Source organism: Megascapheus bottae, chromosome 16 (assembly GCF_031878675.1).
Source record: "Megascapheus bottae isolate mThoBot1 chromosome 16, mThoBot2.hap1, whole genome shotgun sequence".
NCBI classification, from domain to species: domain Eukaryota; kingdom Metazoa; phylum Chordata; class Mammalia; order Rodentia; family Geomyidae; genus Megascapheus; species Megascapheus bottae.
In genome coordinates this window covers 13,425,145-13,452,784 of record NC_143524.1, presented here as the reverse complement: position 1 = coordinate 13,452,784, position 27,640 = coordinate 13,425,145, and the positions used below count along the sequence as shown (strand labels likewise).

General features: G+C 39.3%; 1 protein-coding gene and 1 long non-coding RNA gene across 7 annotated transcripts in view; one reads left to right on the top strand and one right to left on the bottom strand.

The window, feature by feature from the left end:
- Phf21a (PHD finger protein 21A) overlaps positions 1–27,640 on the bottom strand; it is a 158,042-nt gene that overhangs the window by 111,778 nt on the left and 18,624 nt on the right. The gene's annotated exons all lie outside the window — the stretch shown is intronic.
- On the top strand, positions 20,920–26,857 carry LOC150052909 (uncharacterized). The gene is made up of 3 exons (XR_016538038.1): positions 20,920–20,971; positions 26,017–26,065; positions 26,707–26,857. It is a non-coding gene; the product is annotated as an uncharacterized LOC150052909 (long non-coding RNA).

Sequence of the window (27,640 nt, the reverse complement as noted above, 5' to 3'; positions counted from 1 at the left end):
CTTGGGGACTTATATTGGGCAGAAACTAAGATTTTACCCTCATCATCTGATCAATGCATTAGAGGTGTACTACACATGAGAATACAGTAATCCCATCATAATGAGTAGAACTGAGCAGAATCAAGTTTCAGTCTAAGCACTATTGTGTAAATGAGACAGCTAACAGAAACACAACCCAAGATACTGGAAAACAAACTACAATTCAGTAATGACACCTTTAGGTTTGACTGAGAATACATTATTAAGCCAAACCATTCCTTAAAAGCATAAGAAATTTTAGATAATTTCTATTGTGGTAAAATTCATTAATTTTAGGTACATCTGATCATACTCTAATCTATAATTTTAACTTTAAACAGAAATTCCAATATTTACATGACAAAGAACATTTGGCCTCTGACCTGTCCTCTCCTCTCCTTATCCTCCCTAGAACCTCTCATATTTTATTGTCCAAACAAACAGATTTTTTTTTTCCTTTTTTTGGTAGTCATGGGGCTTGAACTTGATCTTAACAGCTTAACTTGATCTTGAACAGCTTAAGGATACCACCCTACCTTGAGCCAAGCCCCACCCCTCATTTTCTAGAAGTTAATTGGAGATAAGAGTCTCAGGTTCTTTTGTGCCTGGGCTGGCTTTGAACCTTGATCCTCAGATCTCAGCCCCCAGAGTAGCTAGGATTACAGGTGTGAGCCACTGCGCCCTGCACAAACAGCTTTTCTAAGACACGGTGTGTACAACTTCAACAGAAGTAAATGTAGGATTATTCTCATCCTCCCAAATGACTCCAGATTAGGAAGCAAGTTATAAGTCAATGTTGCTTCTACAATAGCTATTCAAATTTTTTGATATTAAAACTGCTTACTGGAGCCAGGAGTTTGGCCTAGTGGTTAAAGTGCTTGCCTAGCATGCATGAAGACCCGGGTTCGATTCCTTGGTACCACATATAGGAAAAAAGCCGGAAGTGGTGCTGAGGCTCAAGTGGTAGAGTTCTAGCCTTGAGAAAGTCCAAGGACAGTGCTCAGGCCCTGAGCTCAAGCCCAGGACTGGCAAAAAAAAAAAAAAAAAAAAAAAAAACCTGCTTACTCCTCAATATGTTTACTTTTAAGTAAATTGAAGATTTCATAATTAGACAAGACTTCATTTATGGAAAATGCTCTTTCCTTCCTTAACTACATTCCCGACATCTCTTAACTGTAAGATTATTGACATAATTCTTTGCATTAAAAAGAATATAAGGGGGATGAGAATTTGGCCTAATGGTAGAGTGCTTGCCTAGCATGCACAAAGATTTATGTTCAATTCCTTAGTACCATATACATAGAAAAAGCTGGAAATGGTGCTGTGCTCAAGTGGTGGAGCTCTAGTCTTGAGAAAGCCCAAGGACAGTGGTCAGGCCCTGAGTACAAGCCTCAGGACTGGCAAAAATAAACTTAAAAAAATTAAATATTATATATATATATGGTACCTCCCCCAGGGGCTCATGTCTGTAATCCTAGCTACTCAGGAGGCTGAGACCTTGAGACCTGAAGCCACCCTGGGCAGAAAAGTTCCTGAAATTACATCCCCAAGCTGTCCCTTCAAAAAGAACAGTAACAACAAAAAATAGGCCAATGACACTCCTCTCTTCAAAAGAATTCCATCCAAATGATAGAGCTCTAGTTGCGGACAGGGATAGTGTAGTGATATGTAAAAGCATGCCTCTCTGACCTAACTATAAAATCTATTCTTATTTACCATTTTTTATCTTTTATTTTTCTTTTTGAAGGTACTCAGGGCTTCAGTTTCCTAGATGAGCCATTTAAGCCATTGCCCTTGTCCTTTTCCCTTCCAGATAGGATCTTACACATTTGCCATAAGCCTTAGATGCCATCAATCCTTCTATCTCTACAAGAGTAGCTGGAATTGTAGTCATGTGTCAATGCACCCAGTTTGTTACAGGGTTCTCTATATAATATATATTATATACATACGATATATATATTTGAGTGGGGGATTATACTGGGTCTGAACTTGCAATTGTACTTGATAAAAAGGAGCTCTATCACTTGAGCCAGGTTCTAGGCCTTTTTTTTTTTTTTTTTGCGCTTTTAGTTCTTTCTCAGGTAGGGTCACATGTGCTTTTTTGCCAGGGCTAACCTCCTAAGAAGCTGGAATTATACAGGCATCCCACCATACCCAACTTGTTTGCTGAGATGTCTCAAACTACAATTTCTCCAATCACTTCTTCCTGAATATCTGGGATTACAGTGTGAACTAGTATACCTGCTCAGATCATTTTCTGATATAGGGTCCCATTAACTCTTCTCCAGGTTCACCTTGAATGTCGATCCTCCTATCTCCATCTCCCAGGTTGCTAAGATTATAAACATATGCAGCCAAACCAGGCACTTGTTTACCAAGGCATTCATGAAAAATTCAAGCATACACCAAGGTTTCTGTGCTTAATATCATATCCATTCTCACCCCTGTCTCAACTCAGGTCATCCTTGACTTGAAGTTCCTCCAATCAGGGCCAGGAGTATAGCCTAGTGGTAGAGTGCTCACCTACCAAGCATGAAGCTCTGGGTTCAATTCCTCAGTACCACATACATAGAAAAAGCAGGAAGTGGCACTGGGGCAGAGCCTTGAGCAAAAGGTATCCAAGGACAGTGTAGAGGCCCTGAATTTGAGCCCCAGGACTGGTAAAAAGAAAAAAATAAAATAATAATAATAAATAAAATTTAAATTAAAAAAAAGTTCCTCCAATATTTTGGCTAAGTACAGTTTCTAGAAATGGATTTTCAAGACTTTCTTCTCATCACCTCCACCACATTCTAACTCTTATTATGCAGTATCCTGTCCTGCTACGCGTTTCTTTCTCCCTACTAAAGATCACAAACGTGAGCGCATGTCACTGAAATAGATACTAGCACAAAAGAGGGGCTGAAAAAGCTACTTCCTGGCTGATGGGTTTTACATGAAAATACATGGTCCAGACTGGCTGTAGGCAGTTGGGGTAGACAGAGGAAGAACAGAGTGCTTGTCTGATTCACCAGCTGGTATGTTTGAACAATTCCACCATTACTCCAGCCTAATTACTTGCTCTCTTTTACCCAAGAAGGCAAGCAGCATTTTTTTTTTTTAAATTCAGTCTCTTGAATAAGCATTTTTTTGGGAGGCGGGGGGTTAATCCTAGTAAACAGAATTACGCAGATCTGAAGTATTACAAAGCATATAGATAAATGAAAAAGGGTCATACTACCCTCTAGACCATATAAATGACTTGACTTGTCCTGTATGTACTCCCAGCCCTCAGCACCGTGTGCAAAGTAAAGTGCAGCCATATGTCTTAGTTGAAGACGACTCTGGAACAGGTGTGAGCTGCTTGGGATGTGGTCACCAGAGAAATAAGGAGAAAATTTGGACCCAGCAGCCCATGAGTTCACCACTGGCTCTGTTTGCTTGCTTACAGAGATAAAACACCATATTAAAACTCCATACATTTGGGAAGGAAAAGATAAAAACACAAAAAGCGCTGTCTTATCTTCAGAAATGCAATTCTCAGCTTTGTGAGCTCTGGCATTCAGCTAGCTAGATTACCAAGCTTATTTAAAAGCTGAAGGCTTTACCCCAACTCCATCTTTTGCTATTTTCAGGGTTTGTTTCCGGGAGTGTGCCTGAGCTTCTGTCCATGTGCTTTCCCTCAATTCACACACATCAGTGCACAGCAGCAGCAGCAATCCAGGGCCACAGCAGGCGGTTTAATTAACTGTACACAGGACAGTGCCAATGGCACTTGGGCCCTCTCGCCTATGGGGTAGCACACGAGACCAATATGAGAGGGAAACCCACTTCTGGAGATGAGAGCAAAATGGCAAAAGACAAACAGCAAAACGAAAATAAACCCAAAGCAATAAATAAACAAACAAACAAATACACATGCTAGAATAGCCACAGCAAGAAACCAGCGTGGCCTTTTGTTTTTGTTTTTAAACCAGACAAGCGTTTCATACCTGCTGGTGTTTAACTCTGGCTTCATCTGCTTTCTAGTGGGATAGTAGGAGTTCTAATCTTAGGCCTCTAATCATTTTATCTGTCCTTCTTATTGATATTCTCTATCAAAGGGTTGGTAATAGGGCTAGGCCACAGGACAAAAGTAATATTAAGTGATGAGGGTGGTGTGAAGATCTAGGCTACAATCCAGATGGTCAACGAGCTGCTACATGCACACACACCGTAAAACCCAGTGGCTTGGAAGGAAGTCTGCCTTCACTCAGAGGAGTGTCTGGACAAAAGAGAGTCGATTCTGAACACTCATCACAGATATCTTCTCTCTACACAGCAGGCCCCATAGTTGGCACTGCTCCCCAGAGGGAATGTTCCAGTCAAAAGTGCATATTCAGGAGTTTCAAAGTATTTTCTAGCATTGATAAAGATGAAATGGCCAGGTCAAAGTAAACAGCTTTCCCCCTTGATAAAGTTTAGACTAAAGTGGCTAGGAAGTACTAGCTCAGCCTCTTCCCCATGTTTAGCAAGTGATAAACTCATAGATAATAGATGTAATTGATCAGTTAAATATCTCTGGAAATGAGTAAATGAGGACCTGGTATTTTAGTACAGATTAAGTTAAAAGCAGCAGGTGAGTCACTCCTATGCTACCAGTTCCTTACATATCTCTCAGGGATGTAGGGAGAATTAATTTGTTAATGTTTGTTAAAGTGCTCTGCACTCTTCAGAGAAAGATGATAGAAGTAGATTATTACAACCTGCTGAGGCTGTAGGGCTGAACCACAGAGTAGAAAGAAAAACAATTCTTGATGGTTTCTTGTGAAGCATTCTTACAATGTGGCAAGGTGTTTTTTATAACTGTCTTTTATTAGTCCTTATTCTGTGCTCCTGAGATGGGACACATTTTGAACACGTACAAAAAAGAAGGTAAGGGGCCGGGAGTTTGGCCTAGTGGTAGAGGGCTTGCCTACCATGCACGAAGACCTGGGTTCAGTTCTTCGGTACTACAAACATAGAAAAAAGCCGGTAATTGTGCTGAGGCTCAAGTGGTAGAGCTCTAGCCTTGAGAAAGCCCAAGGACACTGCTCAGGCCCTGAGTTCAAGCCTAGGATTGGCAAAACAAAAACAAAAACACACCATAAAAAAACAAACAAAAAAGGTACATGACTTTTTTTTTTTTTTTGAGTGTTCTGGGCCTTCAACTCAGGGTCTGAGCACTGTCCTTGGACTTTCTCAAGGTTAGAGCTCTACCACTTGAGCCTCAGCACCACTTCCGGCTTTTTTCTGTATACGTGGTACCGAGGAATCAAACCTAGATCTTCGTGCATGCTAGGCAAGCACTCTACCTCTAGGCCAAACTCCCGGCCCCAAGGTAAATGACTTTTGAGGTGACTATTGTTCTCCCCACTTTCTAGATAAAGAAGCAACAGGAAAAAACAAAAAAACTGAGTGACTCTCCTTGCCATAGTCAGGAAATGAGAGAACCACTCAGGTAACCATACCAGAGGGCAATGGCTAGCAATCAGTGTTTGTGTCATTTGGCTTGCAATCTTGAGAATTCTCTTCCCCCCTCCCCAAGTGTGTTGTTTTCTACACAGTTAGATCAAGCATGTGAAGCTGGGTAAACGATGGCACACTACAAGTGAGTTATTATCCCATGCGTTCGGTGTTCTTCTTGAGTATCCAGTTCTCATCACTGCTCCCTTAGAAAAGAGAGTCAGTGCTCGCAGATTAAATGAAAGATCAAGTAGTATTTCTGAAATACCATTACTGAGATACAATTCGCCCATTTTAAGTATATAATTCAACAGGTTTTAGAATATTTGCAGTTGTGCAATCATATCAATAGTTAATTTTCGAATATTTTCATCATCCCCCAAATGTAAGCATATTAGCATTCACTCCTACACTTACACAAGTTCCCCAACCCTAGACAGCCATTAAATCAACTTTTTATCGCTATGATTTTTTTTTTGTCTGTCATCGGACTTGAACTCTGGGCCTGGGCACTGTCCCTGAGCTCTTCAGCTCAAGGCTACCACCTTACCCCTTGAGTCACAGCACCACTTCTGGTTTTCTGGTGGTTAATTGGAGATAAGAGTCTCACAGACTTTAGTACTCAGGCTGGCTTTGAACCATGATCCTCAGATCATAGCCTCCTGAGTAGCTAGGATTTTCAGGCATGAGCTGGGTGGCTTAACAACTTCATATTTTAAAATTACCAAATAATATATTCCAATGCTTAGATATGCCACATTTTATTTAACCATTCATTGGTTAATGAGGTTGTTTTCTTTCTGTGCCACCATAAATAATACACGTAGGTGTTTTGGGTTGAACACACGTTTTCATTTCTCTTTGGTACATACCCCAAAGTAAATCATGGTAATTCTATGTTTAACATTTTAAGAAATTGCCAGACTGTTTTCCAAATGGCTATGTCATGTTACATTCCTACCAGCAATGTCTAGGAAGATAACTGAAAGAAGACCACAGAAGGAAAATCCTTAGCGGGGTGCTGCCTGGTGAATAACTGGACTGGTTCTGCAGAGTGACAGCCCGTGTCAGTGACATTTATACTTCTATACTCACTACTACATCAAGTTTTAGAAAGGAAGTTACTCGCAGAGCATTTTCCTCCTCTTCTACCACCTTGCTTAAACCCAACCCTAGCACAAGAGAATGTAAACAGCTTTTTACATTGTGCGCCTGTGTCTACCAGAAAATAACAGGGAATTTGTCGAGCCTTTTAAGTGTCTCTTACCATTCATTTCTCAGGCCCAGGGAGTAAGACACGTGTCCTCTTGAATCTCTAGAACTACTATATCAAATTCATAAAATTTTCTATGTGTAGTCTTCATCTTTCCCTTTAGTGCATCAGGCTGAGACCAGTTGAAACACCTACTTTGAGTACAGGTCAAAGGCAGGCTAGTAACACAGAGTATTCCTGTGCTGTGACATCTGCAAGCCAGATAGAACGGGTAGAGAGAAACAGATGGCTTCTAAAAGGGGAAGAGAAGAAAAACAGAAGGTCAGGTAGAAAGGGGTGGGGTGGGGAAGAGTTGGGGGGGAGAAGAGGGTAAGAGAAAGGAAAGCACATTTCTGCTTCTGCTCTCCCCACCTGTCACAGCATTCTCCTTCCTGGCTGCCAGCATGCTCCCTTGCAAACACAGCTGCAAGTGACAAAGAGCAGCCACTGTCCTACTCAGGGGGTCCCTTCTATGTTCCATATTGCAAACTGTACTGAAATGCCAACTGCTTACAAGGAAGGGATTTGCAAACTCAAAAGAGCCATGAATGGCAAACTGCTGCCTCTAACGGGCAAATTAGCATTGAGACCTGGAAGTTCACTACAAAACAACTACAGTAAGGAGCAACTAAATCAAGAGATCAGGTAATAATTATAGACCTGTGATTAACTCAATCAAAGTAGTACCATATTCTGTCATATATTTCATGTAGTTACCACATGTTCAATTTGCTGAGGGGCTCTGCTCTTATGCAATTAAAAGAAAATTGTCGTCTTTTCCCCAGCAGAGTTAGGAACTGCCATTAGGGAAAAAAGTGTTTCACACCAGATTTAGAAAGGAAAGACACTGCCTATTGGGACATTTTTCTCCCCATCACCTCTTGTTTTGGCCTAGGCCAAGGGCAAGTCTAAGTGAACATGCAGCTTCTTACACACAGACTAATGTTGCCAGCAGTGTTCCAGCAGCCTTGCTCCCGGCAGGAGAAGGCCTAGTGACTGATACCGCTGGGTCTTGTTGAAGGAAAGTGGCTGGCTTCCTTTGATCAACTGAGTGGTGTGCTGATCAGTGTGATTTCCCTGTTCTGCTGACTGTGAGCATGTTGGGGAGAGCAGGAGAGCTGACTTCTGTGCAGCCCATGCAGGGAGGTAAATTCCATAGCTGCCAAAGCGCAGGACGCAAGCAAGGAGAAATAAGAAGGCAGAACTAGAAGTGGACACCTTAATTCTGCCAGCATGTTACTTATTGATATAAGGACCTTGGAGGAGAATAAGGCAGTTGCTTCTATAAATCTAATTCATCAACTATAGTCTATCTATAGCTATTAAACACAATGTTCAAGACCAGAGTCCAAGCTCCTGAAACAATTCCCAAGCTTTAATTACAGTACTTCATTCTGATGAAGAAGAGAAAGAATGGGAATTATTCATATATTCATATATATTACACACACACACACACACACACACACACACACACACACACACACACGAAGGAAGAGGCAGGAACCCCGGAGCATATGTGGACCTTGGAAGAGTTTGAGACAAAGGAAGTACAGCCAGCACAGGGTACAGGCACAGGACTGCAGCTGTACACATCCTCTCTCTGTTTGCCAGACAGGCAGCTGCTGGATTAACAGGAGTTAATCTGCTTGTATGCTATACAGGTTTTTTTCCCTGGTAAATTGCAAAATTTACCTAAAGATAAATATAGCCATCTCCTAGTTCTCTGCTTCATTCAGCTGCTGCAGAAAAACACTTCTGTTATCTCAAATTTCATCAGCAGATTGTACTCCTTCCTAGAGAAGAGCAGCAGAAAGTAGCTTTTTAAAAGCATCCTTAGTATCCTAGGTAAAATATACCACATCTAAGTGACTTCTTTTTCAAAAAGGATAACTTTTCCACCTTTGAAGTTTTAATTCATGATAAATAAAGTGTATGATTTCTTACACTAGATCTAATCATTGCTGCTTTAAAGAGTAAATAGTCAATTGCAAATTGAGCAAATTGCTCTCTGACTATCCTACTACCAGAAATGAAATGGATTAGGTCAGCAGGTGGCATGTCATTTCAGTGCTGCCTGGAGGCCCAAAACACAGTTAGGTCATTTTTATTCTGGTGACAGTTAGAATGAAAACCAGAGCATTTACTACCACCTCCTGCCTCCATTCTCCTAGCATCTTGGACACAAAAGAGTTTACAGGAAGCCCCAAGCCTCCACGTCTAGTGTCTACGCTGCTTGTCAGGCCTCCAGAGACACTTAAGTTGAAGTTACCCAAAGGAATCTGAGACAGGGTACTCTCTGACTTGGGTCTTCAGAAATATAAGCCCCTTGTTCACACAAGGAAAACTGAATTCTTGTAAACTGGATATGCTCAAGCATTCCACTATGTACTTTCACTGTGCAGTCCTTCCCAGAAGGAAGAGAATGATCTCTATGTTTCAGCATGAGGAAGGAAGTGAACTGTTGAGAAGCTTTGCTATACTGGAAGAAACAATTTTTACAAAAGGAGGGGCCGGGAATTTGGCCTAGTGGTAGTGTTTGCCTAGCATGCATGAATATCTGGGTTCGATTCCTCAGTACCATATACACAGAAAAGGCCAGAAGTGGTGCTGTGGCTCAAGTGGTAGAGCTCTAGCCTTGAGAAAGCCCAAAGACAGCTCTCAGGCCCTGAGTTCAAGCTCCAGGACTGGAAAAAAACAAAACAAAACAAAAGCAGGACCAGAAAAAGCAATGGACCTAGGCCAAGATTCAGGAAGGAAAGAAGCTGAACAGTGGAGAAGCATTCAAGGGAAGAGAGGATGAAATGGGATAAAAACCAGAAATCAGGGTCATCTTGTAATACCGGAACATGTAAAACAATCCAACAATAGATTTTCTATGGAACATCTTTTTACACATAGCTATTTGAAACTATTAGTATAACTCCAAAGCTAATGTAATCTTTAAAGATGGCTCCTATGATAACAGCAATGGATAATATGTTATTCATAACAGTCAATGCCTTGCCCATGACGGGACTCTAGCTCTCTACCACAGAGAAGGAAATCTTGCTCCAGAATGAACTGGAAACGCAGGCCCTTATGGGCCTCTACTTTTCACCGGAGTTGATAAAATGGCAACTCATGGGCTGGGAGTTTGGCCTAGTTTGTGCTTGTCTAATATGCACAAAGCTCTGGGTTTGATTCCTTGGTACCACATACATAGAAAAAGTTGAAAGTGGTGCTGTGACTCAAGTGGCAGAGCTCTATCATTGAGAAAGCCCAAGGACAGTGATCAGGCCTTGAGGTTAAGCCCAGGACTGGCAATTTTTTTTAAATGGCAACTTATAAGACTAACTGCCAGAAGCAACCTCTGCCAGCACAGGATATTACCTACATGCAAATAAGGCCAAAAGGAGAAAGTATCTTCTAATGTAATTTAAATCCATTCATGCTAGAGATGAGGTCCATAAACTTACTAGTTATATAAGCCAATAAATTCCTTTTGCTTCAACAACTTGGACCTGAATTTGAATTACTGGAAAAACAGAAAAGTTGCACTAGCCAGTCAGCATCACATTATCAGTTTTCTAAACTCTTGGGGGTAGGAGGAGGGAGAAGGAAGAGCCATGATTGTTTACTTTATAAAATTGAAAACTGCTAAGCACTACACAGGAGGTATTGATATTCCACCTAAACAGAAGGTAGACCTAGAAGAAATAAGATATGCATGGGGCTAAATTGCTCAGAGCAGCTAATGCTGATAAGATAACATTCCACAGTTTTCCCATCATTTGCCCCAGTGAGGTCTCTGAAATCTTTATCGAAGCAGTTAATCCTCTAGTAAATTTTTAAGCAGTTTGCCTTTACTTTCAGTAATAATGCTTGTCCACATTCCTGGACATTTCTCCATAATCCATCTTACCAGTTTTACCTTGATGGATAAGCAAAGGGATTATGGAAATAAAACTTAATAATTCTTTCTTCAAAAATGTACAGGAGTGCATGCATGTACAGGTGCTAGAACTTGAAGCAAAGGAATGATTCTTGCATGAAGGCAAATCACAAGCTGGCATTGGTGCCTCACACTTATAATCCTAGCTACTCAGGAGGCTGAGATTTGAGGATCATGGTCCCAAGCCAGTGCAGGCAGGAAAATCTGTAAGACTATTTTCTCCAACTAATGACCAGAAACCTGGAAGTGGTACCTTATGGCTCAAAGTGGTAGAATGCTAGCCTTGAGTGAATGCTCAGGGACAGTATCCAGGCCCTGACTTCAAGCCCCACAACAGACCAAAAAGAAAGAAGGCAACTTATGGATAAAAAGCAGCTACTCCTGTACAAGATGCCTCAAATAATGTATCCCAAAGCATAATTATTCTAAGAACAAAACTAAACTAATTAAGATTATATTGTAGAGCTGAAAGTAAGGTTCAAGCAGTAGACTGCTGGGCAAAGCCCCTACTTTATATGGATCTAATAAATGCTTGACTTCATAGAGCACTAGAGGTCACATCTCTGATGGACATTCAAACACTTTTCTATAGTATATAAACCTGATCTACAAAATATCAATGAGGACTATACATTAAAAACAAAATTACATTTGAAATATGATGTAAAAATCAATGATAATAAATTCTTTAATAAAAAATAAAGCTAAAAAATTAACTTCTCTTTTCTGTAATGTGCAAACATAAATGAGCAAGAAAAGCACAACTATAGTTTTTGAGAGGTAGGAGGGAAAGTGGAGAATGTGCTGCATTTTCAACTTCAAAGTTGCTAGGCCTAAGTTCAAATGAAATCATCCTTCAGAGATTTTTCTTCAAGATGTTGTCAATACCTTTGACATTAAACAGTCATTTTTCATTATTTATAAAATGATAACCACATGCTATGACTGGTAAAAAGAATCCCATGGCTCAGTATTTCCCAGCCTTAATCAGTATTTCATATAAGCCAAACACTGATATACCAAACAGAATACATAAAGGTTTTTCTTAAGATTTCTGACCCACAAAAATATCTCTGACCCTGCTAGAGGAGTGAGGATATAGTCAACACACTTCTAACTATAAAGTTAAAAAACATTTCATTTAACTCATTATTCTTAAAAAATTTTTCTGAAAGGAAAAGCTAAAATCCAGACTAATGTGATATTGATCATATAAATTATATCTTTTCTCCTCTATCAAAAAATCAAATAAATCATTAACTTTGACAAACTAACACTATACTGATTTGTCCCCAGATAATTCAGGAATAAAAATGTGATGTTAAATTGATTATAGTTTGGGTAATATCCAACAAGTTGAACTAAAACTGCTTTGTCTATTCTTACATGTATACAGACTTGGGCCCTACTTCTACAAACTCTGATTTGATTGGTCTAAAACACCGTCAGCCCAGATACATCCTTTTTCAAAGGCTTTTCAGTGTTTTCTAGGATATAAAGTAGGGTTAAGAACCAATAGATTATAGATAATATGCCTTTCTTTGGTCGAGTTACAAAGACTTTATATTGGTTAACTACTCAACTACTGCTAAAATATTATGATTCAAGTCACAATTGTTTTACAAGCATGCCCTTAGCTGCTAAGCTCCTTAAGAAGAAATGCCCTGTCAATTGTGTTTATCATGGAGGTTGAGCGGAATGTTCTCATACATTACACAATACATAAATATCTAGGATATGTTTGAATCAATGACTTAAATGCTGAAACACAACACTTCAGTTTTAGTAGCTTGAAGCAATTCAACAGGAGCTCTCTTCATCATTAATGATTAGGACCAGTATTTAACCAGATAAGAAAGTCATACAAAAAAAAATTTTTGATTAGCATTTCATTTTACTTTAAGTGAACCTTTACTTGCTAACCTTGTGGTATAAATGATCAGGCCTTATGCTTACAGCTATTATACATTCTCTATCATTTCCATTTTTGACTTTTCAATTATGATGAGAACTTAAAAAATGTTAGCATGTTATAGACTGGGGAAGGGTAAAGGAGTGTGACAGAGGGAGTAAAACTGATTGAAATACAGTGCAAATGTGATTGGATATACAAAAATGAACTCCCCCTGTAACTGATACAAAACTGCTAATATATAATAATTGTATAAAATAGTGGGCCTCATTATAACATTTTCCTACATCAGTATAATTAAAACTTTGGGCCTGCATATAATGTACTTTAAACCTATTCCTGCATACTTGCTCATTCCTTTCTTGCCAGATAATCTCCCTCTACATGGGAAGAATTTAAAGACACCTTGAGATACTATGAATGTAGAATCCTTTGGATAATAATTTATACTGCCCTGTTAATGGTTGTCTTACCTAAATGTAACTAAGCAGTACTTTTTTGCCACTTCTGGGCATCTATCCTGAACATCATAACCCAAGATATGATAAGGACACCTGCTCAGCGAGGTTCATCTGTGCACTACTCACAATAGCCAGGTGATGGAAACAATCCAGATGCCCTACTGCAGATGAATGGATACAGAAAATGTGGTATATAAACACAATGGAATTCTACATAGCCAACAGACAAGATAAAATAATGGCATTCACAGGGAAGTGGATGAATCTAGAGCGAATCATGTTGAGTGAGACAAGTCAAGACCTAAGGAACAAAAGGCACATAGTATCCTTAATATGTGGCTATTAAATCCAAAGAGTACAAGAGCGAGGACTCAATATCTGCATACCCAATGCTATGGAAATGGTAATGGAATTATAAACATAACTATATAGACATAAAAACCTATGACTCTATAGATATAGTTTTATATCATAAATTAATGTTTCTATGACATACAAACCCTTAGCATAATTTTGATTAAGTTCTAAATACTAAGTCCTAGTGATTGTAAATAGAGATTCCCTCCTTGAACACTTATTTGTCAAACTTGTCATTTAAAATATGATGTAAAAATCAACGTTAATAAATTCTTTAATAAAAAATCAGTTATTTCCAGAGCATTAGACTTATTTTCACAGAAACAACTTTTTTTTTTGGCTAGGTCACTGGTTTAGTAATAGCTAATGACATTATGTAATTACAACAAGAACAAACAACATAAATGGGTTTGGGAACAAACAGTTCACTCTATAGCACTATTATGCAGCTGACAGGAAAAGTGTGTGAGCTCCTTAGACAGCAACATTCAGGGCACAAGTGAAGTTCAGAGGGAGTGACAGGTAAACCAGTCAGTCAGTCACAACTGTGTATACATGTGAAATGCCACAGTAAAACCCCTTTGTACAATTAATACATTCTAAAGAAAACGAATGACCATGTTGCTTTTCCTATTACACAAATTCTAGCCACTGATCTTCCTTCCACTGACTTTCCAAATCCCTAGTGCAGTCAGTTTATCACTTGACCACTAGGTCCTGTGCACTGAGACCCAATAATTCATCAACAGACCTATCTGTTATAATGCCACAAGACTGCTGGGTATAGACACAGCAGGAGACAAGGAATGTCTTAATACAAAACACTCCAATAACTGATGTCTAGATTTCCTAATTTACTTGTGAGGCATTTACAAGTGAATTATCATACCCATTCCAAATATAACTGCTCAACATATTATTTTACTTACATTTTCTATAGAAAATACCTCAAAAAGATGCAGACAAATAGAAAAATAGTTTTGTTTTGTTTTGTTTTCTAATTAGGCATCAGCTCCCATTCTGAAGGTGTTTCAGATGAGGACACTAGAGACAAAGAACCACAGCCACCAGGAGGCTCTACAACGCAGCTCTTACACAAAGCCTTGAAATTTAAAAGATTGTTTCTTTACAGTTTATGTGATGCCATCTCAATAACACAAGTTTCCATGTAAGTTATCATTTTTTAAAAATTTATTTTGCCAGTCCTGGGGCTTGAACTCAGGGTCTGCGCATTGTCCTTGGGCTTTCTCAAGGCTACAGCTCTACCATTTGAGCTGCAGCACCACTTCCAGCATATTTTATGGATGTGGTACCAAGGAATCAAACTCCTTTGTGCCTAGCATGCACAAAGGCCTGGCAAATTATTTTTATTATTATATTTGCATCCTGGCAAATTATTTTTCTAAAATAAATTTGTAGCTTTCCTCCTTACCCTAAGTAACTAGACATACCCTATTTAGTGCCTCATATTTAGAATTCTGTCCTACCTAAAGAAAAAAAAATTTAAGAAATTATGCATCAAAGGCATGTGCCAGTGGCATATGCCAGCAATCCTAGTTTCTCAGGAGACTGAGATATAGAGGATAACAATTTCAAGGCTAGCTCAAGCAGAAAAGTTTGCCAGCAAAAAGTAAGGCTGGAGGTGAGGTTCAAGTGAGTGCCAACATAGCAAATGTCAAGCCTTGAGTTCAAATCACAGTACTGCTTTAAAAAAATTCCAGCACTGGGGCCAGGAGTTTGGCCTAGTGGTGGAGTGCTTGCCTAGCATGTACAAAGACCTGGGTTCAATTCCTCGGTACCACATACATAGAAAAAGCCAGAAGTGGTGCTGAGGCTCAAGTGGTAGAGTTCTAGCCTTGAGAAAGTCCAAGGACAGTGCTCAGGCCCTGAGCTCAAGCCCAGAACTGGCAAAAAAAAAAAAAATCATAACATTTTTTATAAATTATGTGCTGTCTTCTTCCTTAGGGTTCAGTTCCACACAACAGGTATGTTATTTACAAGTTAAAAATAAGATTGAGAAGATTGTTGCTTTTTTATCCATCTTAAGAATGAATTAAATGTCATGACTTATAAAAATAAATAATTTTATTTTTTCTAAATATAATGTATAAAAACCCAAAGGGTTGGGGGTGTAACTGAAAAGTGAGTGGTTTCTCCCATTCATATTGTATCTATATTAAAGGAAACAAACAGCAGAACAGTTTCCTATACTGGATGCTGTCCAGTGAGCTCTTTGTGCCCCAGACATTATTATTTCCCTCCACAGCATACTGGCAGTTACCATATCAATGCACACTACCATCTCTGGGTACCTAGTTTTTTTGGGGAAAAGTTTCCTACCAGCTTTTCTCAATCAGGATTTTTCACTGAATTACGGAACACAAAAACTTACTTTGGTGACTTGTCTCAGTTATCATTCTAGATGCACAGGAATGTTAATTCAATACATATAATGGATGCCAAGAGCATCAGGGTTTAATTTTTCCCAATGAATCTTGGTTGAGTTTGAATTGCAAAGCACAATGGAATTTCTTAACATTACATAGGAAAATCTGTCCTTTATGTTTCACCTTCTGAAGAGGGGCAGAGTTGGGGCAGAGAATTGGTACCTCTTAACTGCTATCCATAATATGACTCAGGCTGAGGTAAGTAAAACCCTAACTCCAAGAACAGCAAGGGATCTCACAAGTGCCAACAGGCAGTAGGCTGCTCTAGATGGAATCTCAGCTCACCTAAAAGGGGATCTACCAAACTGAGATCAGGACTCATAAGAAGGCACTACCCACTCATTTAATTTAAATACATCACAGACTTTCTAGACGACAGTAGAATCAAGAGGAGAAAAAGTGTAAAAACAATAAGGGATTTTTTCTCCTCTAAAATTTCAATCTTGCATTAACACATATCCAAGTTGTGGTTAACTTATAACTGCTAACCTAACCACCCAACAGTTAATAAGCTCTAGCAGGAAAGAAGTCTTAATCGTGTGTGTGTTTGTGTGTGTGTGTGTGTGTGTGTGTGTGTGTGTGTGTGTGCGCGCGCACACATGCATGTGTACCAGTGCAAGGCTTGAAGGGGCTTGGGAATTGTCTGTCAGTGCTGTCTCTAAGCTTTTGTACTTGAAGTTAACACTACCACTAGCTTCACTTCCAACTCTTTGGAAGTTTATTGGAGAAAATAAGATAAGGGTCTCATGAGCTGGCTTTGAGCTGCAATCCTCAGATCTCAGCCCTCTAAGTAGCTAGGGTTGCAATATCTTCATCTATTTTTGATGGGAATTGAAAACATAGCTCTTTCTTACTTCACAAAGACTTTTCCTCAGTTACTTTTCCAACTTAGAGAGTATGAGAACCCACTAACATCTTTTTTCATATATGTTTTATTGTAATTAATAGAAGGGTTACATTATATTCATAAGATAGAAGGTGCATGACTTCACAAACATTGATTCTCATGTCTTGGTCCCCATTTCCCTCCCTCCACCCTGCCCCTCATCTTGTTCCCCCCCTCATTCCCTATCGTATTTCAAATAACCAAATAAGCATATATACACTATATCAGATAACAAGGTGAAATACTGTAACAATATGAGATAGCCAAGGGACAGTAAAGAGATGACAGATAACATAGTACATTAAGGACAACAATCACTCATTATATGGCTTTTGTTTCTATATCCTGGAGGTCCTTTCATTTAGCGTCATACTATATGGCCTTATATATCCAGGTTTTGCTTTATAAGCTTCTTGAGCTGATTCAAAACTTTAACATCTTTTTTTCCCCCCAGTCCTGGGGCTTGAACTCAGGGCCTGAGTACTACCCTTGGGCTTTCTCAATGCTAGTGCTCTACCACTTGAGCCACAGAATCACTTCCAGCTTTTTTGTTTTTCCTGTGTATGTGGTACCAGGGTTTTGTGCATACTAGGCAAGCACTCTAACACTAGGTCACACTCCCAGTCCAAGTCCCCTAACATCTTACCTATAACAGTCTTGTTATAGGTGAAGGGAGGGCCATAGTCAGAATGCCGCCCTACAGTTTTCCTCTGCCCTACACACGGTTAAGGAGGAAGGAAGTTTCACTGTCAATAGGCTCATGACTTAGTCACTTACTTGGGGAAAAAATGAGGCTGGATGCCATCTGTAATCCTAGCTACTCAGGAGGCTGAGGTCTGAGGATCTCAATTCAAAGCCAGCCTGGATAGAAAAGCCTGTGGGGCTGTTATCTCCAATTAACCACCAGAAAAGATGATAATGAAACAGTAGCTCGAGTAGGAGAACATTAGCACTGAACACAAATCTTAGCACTGAACACAAATCTTAGCACTGAACACAAATCTTAGTACAGAACCCAGGCCCTGAGTTCAAGACCCAGGACCAGCACAAAAAAAAAGAAAGAGAGAGAGAGAGAGAGAGAGAGAGAGAGAGAGAGAGAGAGAGAGAGAGAGAGAGAGAGAGAGAGAGAGAGAGAGAAAGGAGGGAGGGAGGGAGGGAGGGAAGGAAGGAAGGAAGGAAGGAAAGGTAAAAAAAGAAAATTAAAAAAAGTATCCAAGAGAATGGAAATGTTACTGGAATTTCCTTTATATAATGGCTTAGCTTAATTGTGTTATACTGTGAGTAAAATGAAATCTAAGACTAAACATGTTTTGAAAGTCAGTCTGAAGTGTACAAGGAGCAAGGCCTTCATCATACACAGAGGACGTGTCCTCAGCATTGAGAAGGGCATCTGGTACCCAGGTGGTACTCAATATAGACTTGCCAAGTGAACTGATCACTAAAGCTTCTCGTTTGGTTCAATGTAAGCATTACATTCAGCAATTAAATAATATGACTTTAACAAAATAACTGGTCCCAAAAGTTGACACAATCTTTCTTGAAAGTAATCAGATAACACAGAAGGTTTTTGAAAATTTGAGACATTTGCTTATGTCATAACTTTTTGATAGGTATTTTCTAAACATATCTGTAAGTGAAGTGGTCCCCTGCCCAACGTGGACTGAACAAGCTTAAGACACCAAGTTCAAACCAGGCCCATTATATTCTTTCCAAAACCTAGGATGAGAATAAACAAGTGAGTCTGAGATGGTCTTTAGAACATAGAAGTTACAAACAGGACATTTACAGTGGCTAGATATGTGAACAAAGAAGGCCCATCTGTGAAGCAGGTGTAGAAAGAGAGAGAGAGAGACAGAGAGACAGAGAGAGACAGAGAGAGAGATACACACAGAGAGAGAGAGAGAGAGAGAGAGAGAGAGAGAGAGAGAGAGAGAGAGAGAGAGAGAGAGAGAGAGAGACAGAGACAGAGAGAGAGAGAGAGAGAGAGAGACAGAGAGAGAGACAGAGAGAGAGAGACAGAGAGACAGACAGAGAGACAGACAGAGAGACAGACAGAGAGAGAGAAAGACAGAGAGAGACAGAGAAAGAGAGAGACAGAGAGAGAGAGCAGAGAGAGAGAGAGACAGAGACAGAAGTTCCAGTCCAGTCTCTAAAGATGATCCTTTCATTCTCAGATACTCTAAGATAGCAAATACCCACAAATGCAAAAGCTGTAGTTAGACTCAGCCATTCATACCAAACAAGGCTTCACAAAATTATGGAAGAGGCAATTACTTCTTATCCAACAACTTCTAGGGAATTATCAAATTTATGTACAAATTCTTATGTCCAAACATATGAATACAGGGGATCTAAAACATAGAAAATCGCAGCTAAATTTGAATTTTGTCTTTGTTGAATTTTCCAAATGCATACGCCTGACTTTTATAATCAGAAAGTATATAAAAAGAAAGAATTGACTGTCCCATTACTACCAATAGTTCCAACAGCTACAAACAAAAAGAGGAGGAAATCAACTACTCTGTTTGGATGTGAACTCTCCCTCTCAGGCTTGCACTGGGGGCTCGGGTGCCAGGTATTGACTTGGAAAGTGAGTAGATTGTGAGAGCATTGACACAACTAATGATGGGTCCCTTGAGGAATTCACAGATACTACGATGGATCATTGGGAGGTAGTGATGAAATGGGAGGTGGGGCCTAGTTGGAGGAAGCATGTCCTGAAAAGATATATTTTGTCCTTTCTCCTGTATTTGCTTCTTTGCTCTTGTGAGATGTACAGCTTTTTTCTGCTATATGCATCCCCTATGATGTTCCTTCTGTCTCATCAAAGGCCCAGAAACAACAGAATCATATGAGCTTGGAATGAAGCCTCTGAAACTATGAACCAAATAACCTCTCCCTTACATTATTTTGTCAGGTCATTTTGTCACAGCAATGAAAACATCTGACTAACACACAAGTAACAACAATGTAGAACAAATACCTTCAGCCCAGCTTATATTCATATTAAAATTGCATTATACTATATATTTTTATTTCCGGTCATGGGACTTGAACTCTGGGCCTAGGGGCTGACTCTTCAGCTCAAGGCTACTGTTCTACCCCTTGAGTCACAGAGCCACTTCTGGTTTTCTGCTGGTTAACTGGAGATAAAGACTCTCATGGACTTTAGTGCCCTTGCTGGCTTTGAACTGCGATCCTCAAATCTCAGCCTCCTGAGTAGCTAGGATTACAGGCCTGAGCCACCACATTTGGCTATACTATAGTTTTTAATCTGGAAGTTAACCTATTGATAAGAAACAAAGGAGGCCAATCTATGGAGGTGGAAAGACTTTTTGGCCAATATTTATAGTGATTCATGGTAATTGAACTTCATAAATATAAGTTAAAAGAGCAAATTAGTGGGTTGGAGGCATGGTACAAGTGGTAGAGTACCAGCTGTGAGCACAGAAGCTGACTCTAAGGCCCTGAGTTCAAGTCCATTAGTAATCAAGAAGATGGCTCTCAAAGGTTCCTATGACAGAGCTTAGTCCTATCCTAAATCTGCCATCTGATCTTCCTCTTGCTCCCTCCTACTTGGCAATCTAATAAACTGCTTTTCAACCAGTTAAAACCCACTAATCCTTTTAGATAAACGCACATTTTGTATTTTTCACTGCTATTTGAAATTCAAAACAATGTGAAACCATACTAAGCATGGATTCGTGTCTTGCTCTACAACTTACGGGCTCCTACAACCTTGGGTAATTGACTAAATTTGTCATCCACAAAATGGGATAAATAGAACCTATCTCCTAGGTTACTAGAAATGAATTTAAAGCAGGTAGACAAGTACCTGCCTGATAAATAGTAAGTGCTATAGAACTGTTGTTATGACTAATATGTAATATTTGGAATTAAAAAAATAATCAAAGCAATAATACAAACAGCTTTGTTTCCCAACTGCACAAACTGTTTCACTGATCTCAAGTGACAAAGTCTCTGTCCTATCATCTAACTCCCTGTAGTCTCTGAGTATGCCTTGCTACTTCCTGTTCCTTGGCCTCTGTATGTGCTGCTCTGTCTGTCTGCAAGGCCTCCCAGCTGCCTGACCCCTTCCTGCCCTAGAGCTATTCCTTAGTCATAAAGCAACAGCAGCTTGCACATCAGCTCTTTTGTGACAGCTTCCCTAACACTGTCCTACTAGGACAATCTCTTGCCTAGGCACCACAGACAGACTTCAGATTTACAGTAATTATGTAAGTGCCCATATTCCTAGGAAAGAATGAACTCTATATACTTAACTAGAACTGAAAAAATTCAGAGTGTACTTTAGTATCTCAATGAACTACACAGGCAAAATCCTTGACCTCATGGGGTTTTCAGTTTGGGGGCTTGGTACCTTAAACTGGCATGTGTGTGTATATTCATCTATATGTTTGTACATATATATACATCTGTATGTTTATTATATAATCACACATGTATAGTACATACATATATGTAGTTATATTATATGTAATTATAATACACATATGTGGCTTTTAAAACTTTAATTATTACCAACTCAATTTCTATTACAGAATATTTTCTATATATAATTTCCTATGTTTACAATATATATAAATTCACATGTATTATATGTAATACACATGTATTATGAATTGTTATATATTCATATGTAATTCATATATAATGTATTACATAGAACACATACATGTGATTTTGAAAATTTTAATCATTAGCTACTGAATTTCTATTATAGAAAACTGAAAATTTTCCAAGTACCTGTGGGCTCAAACCTGTAATCCTAGTTACTCAGAAGGCTACAATTCAGGGATCATGATTTGAAGCCAGACTAGACAAAAAAAACCCCAAAACTCTGATCTCCAATTAATCAGCAAAAGCCGGAAGGGAAACTGGCTCAAGTGGTGAGCATCAACCTTGAGGGAAAAGGCTGTTATAGCACAAGGCCCTGAGTTATTCCTAGTACTGACACAAAAATAAAGAAAAGTATAATTTATTTCTTCAGTTTCTCCTCCTATCCACTGATCCCATTAGCCTTACCACAATTTTTGTTAAATTCATATTTAAAGCCTATATTATTACAATTATATAAATAACATTAATTGGTAAGACAACTACAAGTTGCATTGATCCTTTTGCACATTTTGTTATTCCTGTAACTAAAAATTGCCTTGCTTTGTCATCATTTCATTTTCTATGTTCCTATCATTAATTTGTCCCCATACTCTCCAAAGAATCTATACAGTAATAATGGCTTAAATCACATATAATCTACTTATTAGTCTTTTTTTCCCTTCTTTGCTCCATATTTACTAAGTTCTTCCATTCCCCTATCCAACCCATCCAGTTGTTTGCTAAACTTTTTGTATAACAGTCATCTGGGTTTTGGACTCATCAAACAAATTCTCATCATCACTTGATTTATATTGGATTCCTCATTTTTCTTCTTTATTGTTTTACTATTTGTTTTGATGCAGCAATTCTCAACAGCTTCCTCAAAAAAAAAAAACTGTGTATAGGAAGCAAGTTTTGTGACTTCTGTGTCTAAAAATATTCTCCTACCGCTAAGCTTAATCCAGAGATAGTTGAGGTATAATTTTATTTTGGAAATCAGTAGTTATCAAAGTGGGGATTTTTTTTTGTTTGGTTGGTGATTTGGTTTGGTTTGGGCCAGTACAGGCTTGTTCAGCTTGTTTACTAAGCCTGACACTTTAACCACTTGAGCCATACCTTCAGCTTAGCTTTTTGTTGGTTATTCTGGAGATGGAATTTCACAGATTTTTTGGTCCAGACTGAGTTGGAAACCTCCTCAGTAGCAAAGATTACAGATGTGAACCACTGGCACCTGGTGTTTCCCATCACTTCTAGTTTCCTGTGTTGCTAAGAAGTCTGATCCCCACTCCACCTCAGAAAGTGAGGTTTCACAATGATGGTCCCTTGAAATGGGGTGTTTTTCATTCATGGTACATTCAAAGTGATTCTAGAATTATATGTTCTCCAGCTGTGGGAAAATTATGTACATTAGTTATTGGATGATTTTCTCATCTCCATTCTCTGTGTTATCTTGTCTCAGAACTTCTATTAATCTAAGCATGGGAGCTTGAGGGTGGATCCATTTAAACTTTTTCTCTCTTCCATTCATTGTCTTGTCTCTTTCATCCATTTATTGAGATGAGTCTATTTTTCTTTTTAAGCCAAGAATTCTTCTATCATTGTTCTTTTAATTCTAACATCATGTACTTATTCCATAGATGCAATAACTTCTCATACTGGCATGAGGATTTACATTTATAGTTCTGCATGTTTGTTTGTGTTTTGCTAGTCCTGGGACTTGAACTCAGGGCCTGGGAGCCATCCTTGAGCCTCTTTATGCTCAAGGCTTAGTGCTCTACCACTTGAGCCACAGCACCATTTCTGGCTTTTTCTGAGTAGTTTATTGGAGATGAGTCTCATGGACTTTTCTGCCTGAGCTGGCTTCAAACTGCAATCCTCAGATCTAAGCCTCCTGAGAAGCCAGGATGACAGACATGAGCCCACAGCTCATTTATATTTTTACATGTCCTTCCCAAGTCTGTGTTAAAGCCGAATGTCATGTTAGTGGTATGTATTTAATATCTTGTGCTTTTTGTCAGCTATTTTCATATTTAAGAAGGATGTGCTAAGGATATGGAGCAATTATACCTCTTACATGCTTGCTGTGGATGTAAAAAGATACAATCCCTTTTAGAAAACATTTTGACAGCTTTGTCCCCCCACCCCTCTGCCTCTCCCCCTCTTCCTAGTCCTGGGGCTTGAACTCAGGGCCTAGGCACTGCCCTTGGGCTTTCTAAAAGCTAGTGCACTACCACTTGAGCCACAGCACTACTTCTGGCTTTTTCTGTGTATGTAGTACTGAGGAATTGAACCCAGAGCTTCATGCATGCTAGGCAAGTACTCTACCACTACCACTAGGCCACACTCCCAACCTCAATCGCGCTCTCGCTCTGTCTCTCTGTGTCTCTCTGTGTCTCTCTGTCTCTCTGTGTCTCTCTCTGTGTCTCTCCCTCTCTCTCTCTCCCCCTCTCTCCCCCCCCTCTCTAAGACAAGGTCTTACTAGGTAGCCAGTGCTAGCCTAGAACTCACTATCTTCCCACCTCTACTTCTCAAGTGCTTAAACTACCCTGGCTCATACTTGTATAAGGCTACATATACAAATGTTGCACATGATACTCATATCTCATTCTCTTGATCTCATTATTCTGGTATGCACTACCATGACCTGAATTTTATTCAAAAGTTAGTATACCTACAATACAACCCACCTATAATGAGGTACTGACCTATGAAATAAAAGCATGTTTCCAAACAAAAAACTTGTGCATAAGTATTTACAGTAGCTTTACTTAAAACAGCTAAAATCTGGAAACAGTCCAAAGAACAAGTCGTCCTGAATAAGTCCATTTGTTAAATTCTACAAGTGCAGTAATTTATACTGATAAGAGGCAGATTAGTGTTTGCCTGGGGACATGGTTAGGAGAAAGGAAAAAAAAGAGATTACCAAAGAATGCAAGAAAAGTTTCAGAGATGACAGCTGTGTTTATTATTTGATTATAACAATGATTTTATACTACCAAAACTTAAACGCCCCTGTAATATACTATTTATTTTACATTAAAAAGTACAGAAGGTTTTTAAAAGGAGGAATATAGAAAACCCAGAATAAAAATGTCTAAAGCTGGGTGCTGGTGGCTCATGCCTATAATCCTAGCTACTCAGGAGGATGAGCTCTGAGGTTCAAAGCTAGCACAGGCACAGAAGTCTGTGAAACTCATCTCCAATTAACCACCAGAAAACAGGAAGTGGCACTGTGATTTAAAGTGGTAGAGTGCTAGCTAGCCTTGAGCTGAAGAGCACTAGCCTTGAGCTGAAAACCTCAGGGATAGTGCCTTGGCCCAGAGTTCAAGCCCCCCCCCCACCACACACACACACACACACACACACACACACACACAAAAGCTAGAAATTTAAAAATAAGGCACTAAGAAATAAATTGAAAACTGGGGGTCTGGCATGGATCTAAGGGGTTCTTCCATATCCAGTACGGCATTTTCTGGGAGGCCTTTACTGATGCCTTCCACTGTTACACTGTGCCTGATATCTCTGAGGTGAATGCCCCTCTGGTTAAACCTCTCTAGAGTAAGGTTGGCAAACTTCATTAAAAAGGATCAGGAAATACTATAAAGCTGTATTTACAAGTCTTTGTTAAAACTAGTTAACTCTACCATTGTAGCACAACAAAGCAGCTAGAGATTATGTGTAAATGAAGTATGACTGTGTTCCAACAACTTCATTTATAAAAGTAACAAGCCAGATCACAGTTTGCCGAGCCCTGTTTCCAGAGGCATAGCAGTCTTTCCATCTTTGGAAAAAGAATCCATTTGTCTTCAGAAGGACACACTCAAGTGAAAAATAGTTTCTACCTAAAGAAGACAATTAACCAAGTAAAGATTAGAGGAAGAAAGTTGCGAAAGGGTGACCAGAAGTATAAAGTAGTCTATTTGACTGTACCTGCTGTTAGTAGAGATGAGCTCCACAGCAGTACTTCTAATAACCTGCACCTCTATTTCATTTGATGAGCTCCTATCTCAGAACAAATAGAAAGAAGGAAGCAAGTGTGTTGTCTTTGGAAGTTTTTATGATAGATGTTTATACATGGTTTCCAACTGTTACTTTTTATTACCTGGACTTTATTTGGCAGTTTTAGGTCTTGTATTTAAGACTTTTATTTGGGAAGTGATTTTGCTCCAGATTTTTCAATGTTTCCTCCTCGTCCTCCTCCTTCTCCTCCTCTTTTTCTTCTTTCCTTACTCCTCTCTCCTTCCTTCTTCTCTTCCTCCCTCTTCGCCTCCCTTTCCTCCCCCTCCTCTTTATCTTCTCTCTTTTAAGACAGAGGGTTGTAATACAGGTGAAACTCACCTCTAACTCAAGCTCTTCCTGCCCCTAGCTCCCAAATGCCTGGATTACAGAAGTGGGCATCACTCTTGGCTGAGTCCAGGTTTTTTTTTTTTTAATCAAATAAACATTCCATGGAAAAGTTGCATTGATTTTTCTAAAGTAAACCTGTGATTTCATTCCTAATTAAAGCCAACTATGGATTAGCTGAAAATCTTAAGGGAACTTGTCTCAAATACATGACAAACTTCTACATTCAAATAAATGAGATGTCACAGGCAGAAAAACAAATTTTGAATCCTGTCAGCTAACACAACTCCAATTTCACTACATTCTTTTCTTTCAGGTATTATAACTTTTCAGAATTAGTTCTTCCATGCTTCTTGGCTCCATAGGTAAGATGCTGCTAACTTTTTTTCCCCAATAGCTACCACAGGCTATAGAAGTACTAAAGTCAGGTTAGTAATTACCACACAAAGTTTACAAGAAGTAAGTTCAGGATTAGTTGCTTTAGTATCCTTCTTGGTCAAAACAATATAATCTGTTATGGTAAAAGAGAGAGAGGGGGGCCAGGAGTTTGGCCTCGGGGTAGAGTGCTTGACTAGCATGCACAAAGACCTGGGTTCAATTCCTTGGTACCACATACATAGGAAAAAAAAAGGCCAAAAGTGGTGCTGAGGCTCCAGGAGTGGGGGGGGGGGGAGAGGAGAGAGAGAGAGAGAGAGAGAGAGAGAGAGAGAGAGAGAGAGAGAGAGAGAGAGAGAGAGAGAGAGAGAGAGAGAGAGAGAGAGAGAGAGAGAGAGAGAGAGAGAGAGAGAGAGAGAGAGAGAGAGAGACAGAGACAGAGACAGAGAGAGAGACAGAGACAGAGACAGAGACAGAGACAGAGACAGAGACAGAGACAGAGACAGAGACAGAGACCAGAGGGGAAGGGGGGAATGAAAGGATGACAAACTAAATACATTTTAGTTGAAGATTTCTAGGGCTTCATGTTTTGGAGCTTAACTGACAGAAACTAATAATTGCTGTCTTACAGACAGAGCTAGTTTGAGGAAGGCTACCTAAACCCTACTGATGCACGCAAACACTGGCTTCCTGAGAAAGACGCGAATCATCTCCGGGGAACATTTCCTCTGAAAAGATAATTTCGTAGAACAGCCTCTCATCTAACCAGCTACCAAAAGACACTAAAGAGCAAACTACTTTCTACCTGCTGGGAAGAAATAAATAAATAAAAGATATGATTTGGCTAGTTACAGTGTTCAGCATTTAAAAATACAGAAATCTGAAAATAACTATGTGGGTTTGGATAAACTATGGGTTTCTTGAAAATGTAGATATAAAGGTATTATTTTTTGAAAGGGGAGGAGAGGAGAGAGGAGGGGAGGGGAAAGGAGAGAAAGGGAGAAGAGAAGAGAAGAGAAGAGAAGAGAAGAGAAGAGAAGAGAAGAGAAGAGAAGAGGAGATAATCAACTCTTGGGGCTGGAGGCCTGGTTCAGTTGATAAAGCCAATGAGCAAAAGCATCAAGTACTGGGTTCAAGTCCTAGTCTAAGACACTCCTAAAAAACAGAGGAAAAAAGTAATATTAACAAATGGCCTATCAATGCTAACAATAATGAGAGACTATAGACAAAAGTAAACAAAAATAATGTGTAGTTCACATTTGAAATTACATTATTGCCTGTAATATTTTTGCCTTTCTATTTTATTTTATTTTTTTTTTTGCCAGTCCTAGGCTTGAGCTCAGGGCCTGAGCACTGTCCTTGGACTTTCTCAAGGCTAGAACTCTACCACTTGAGCCTCAGCACCACTTCCGGCTGCCTTTCTAACAATGTGTTGCTTTTAGAACAGTAAATTATACTTTCCTTGCCTTAAAAAGAGGATGCTAGCTAGAGTAGCAAAGAGAGAGACTTTTGAAGAAATCCACCATCAACAAGCATTAATGATTATTAAAACTTTGTTATGTTTA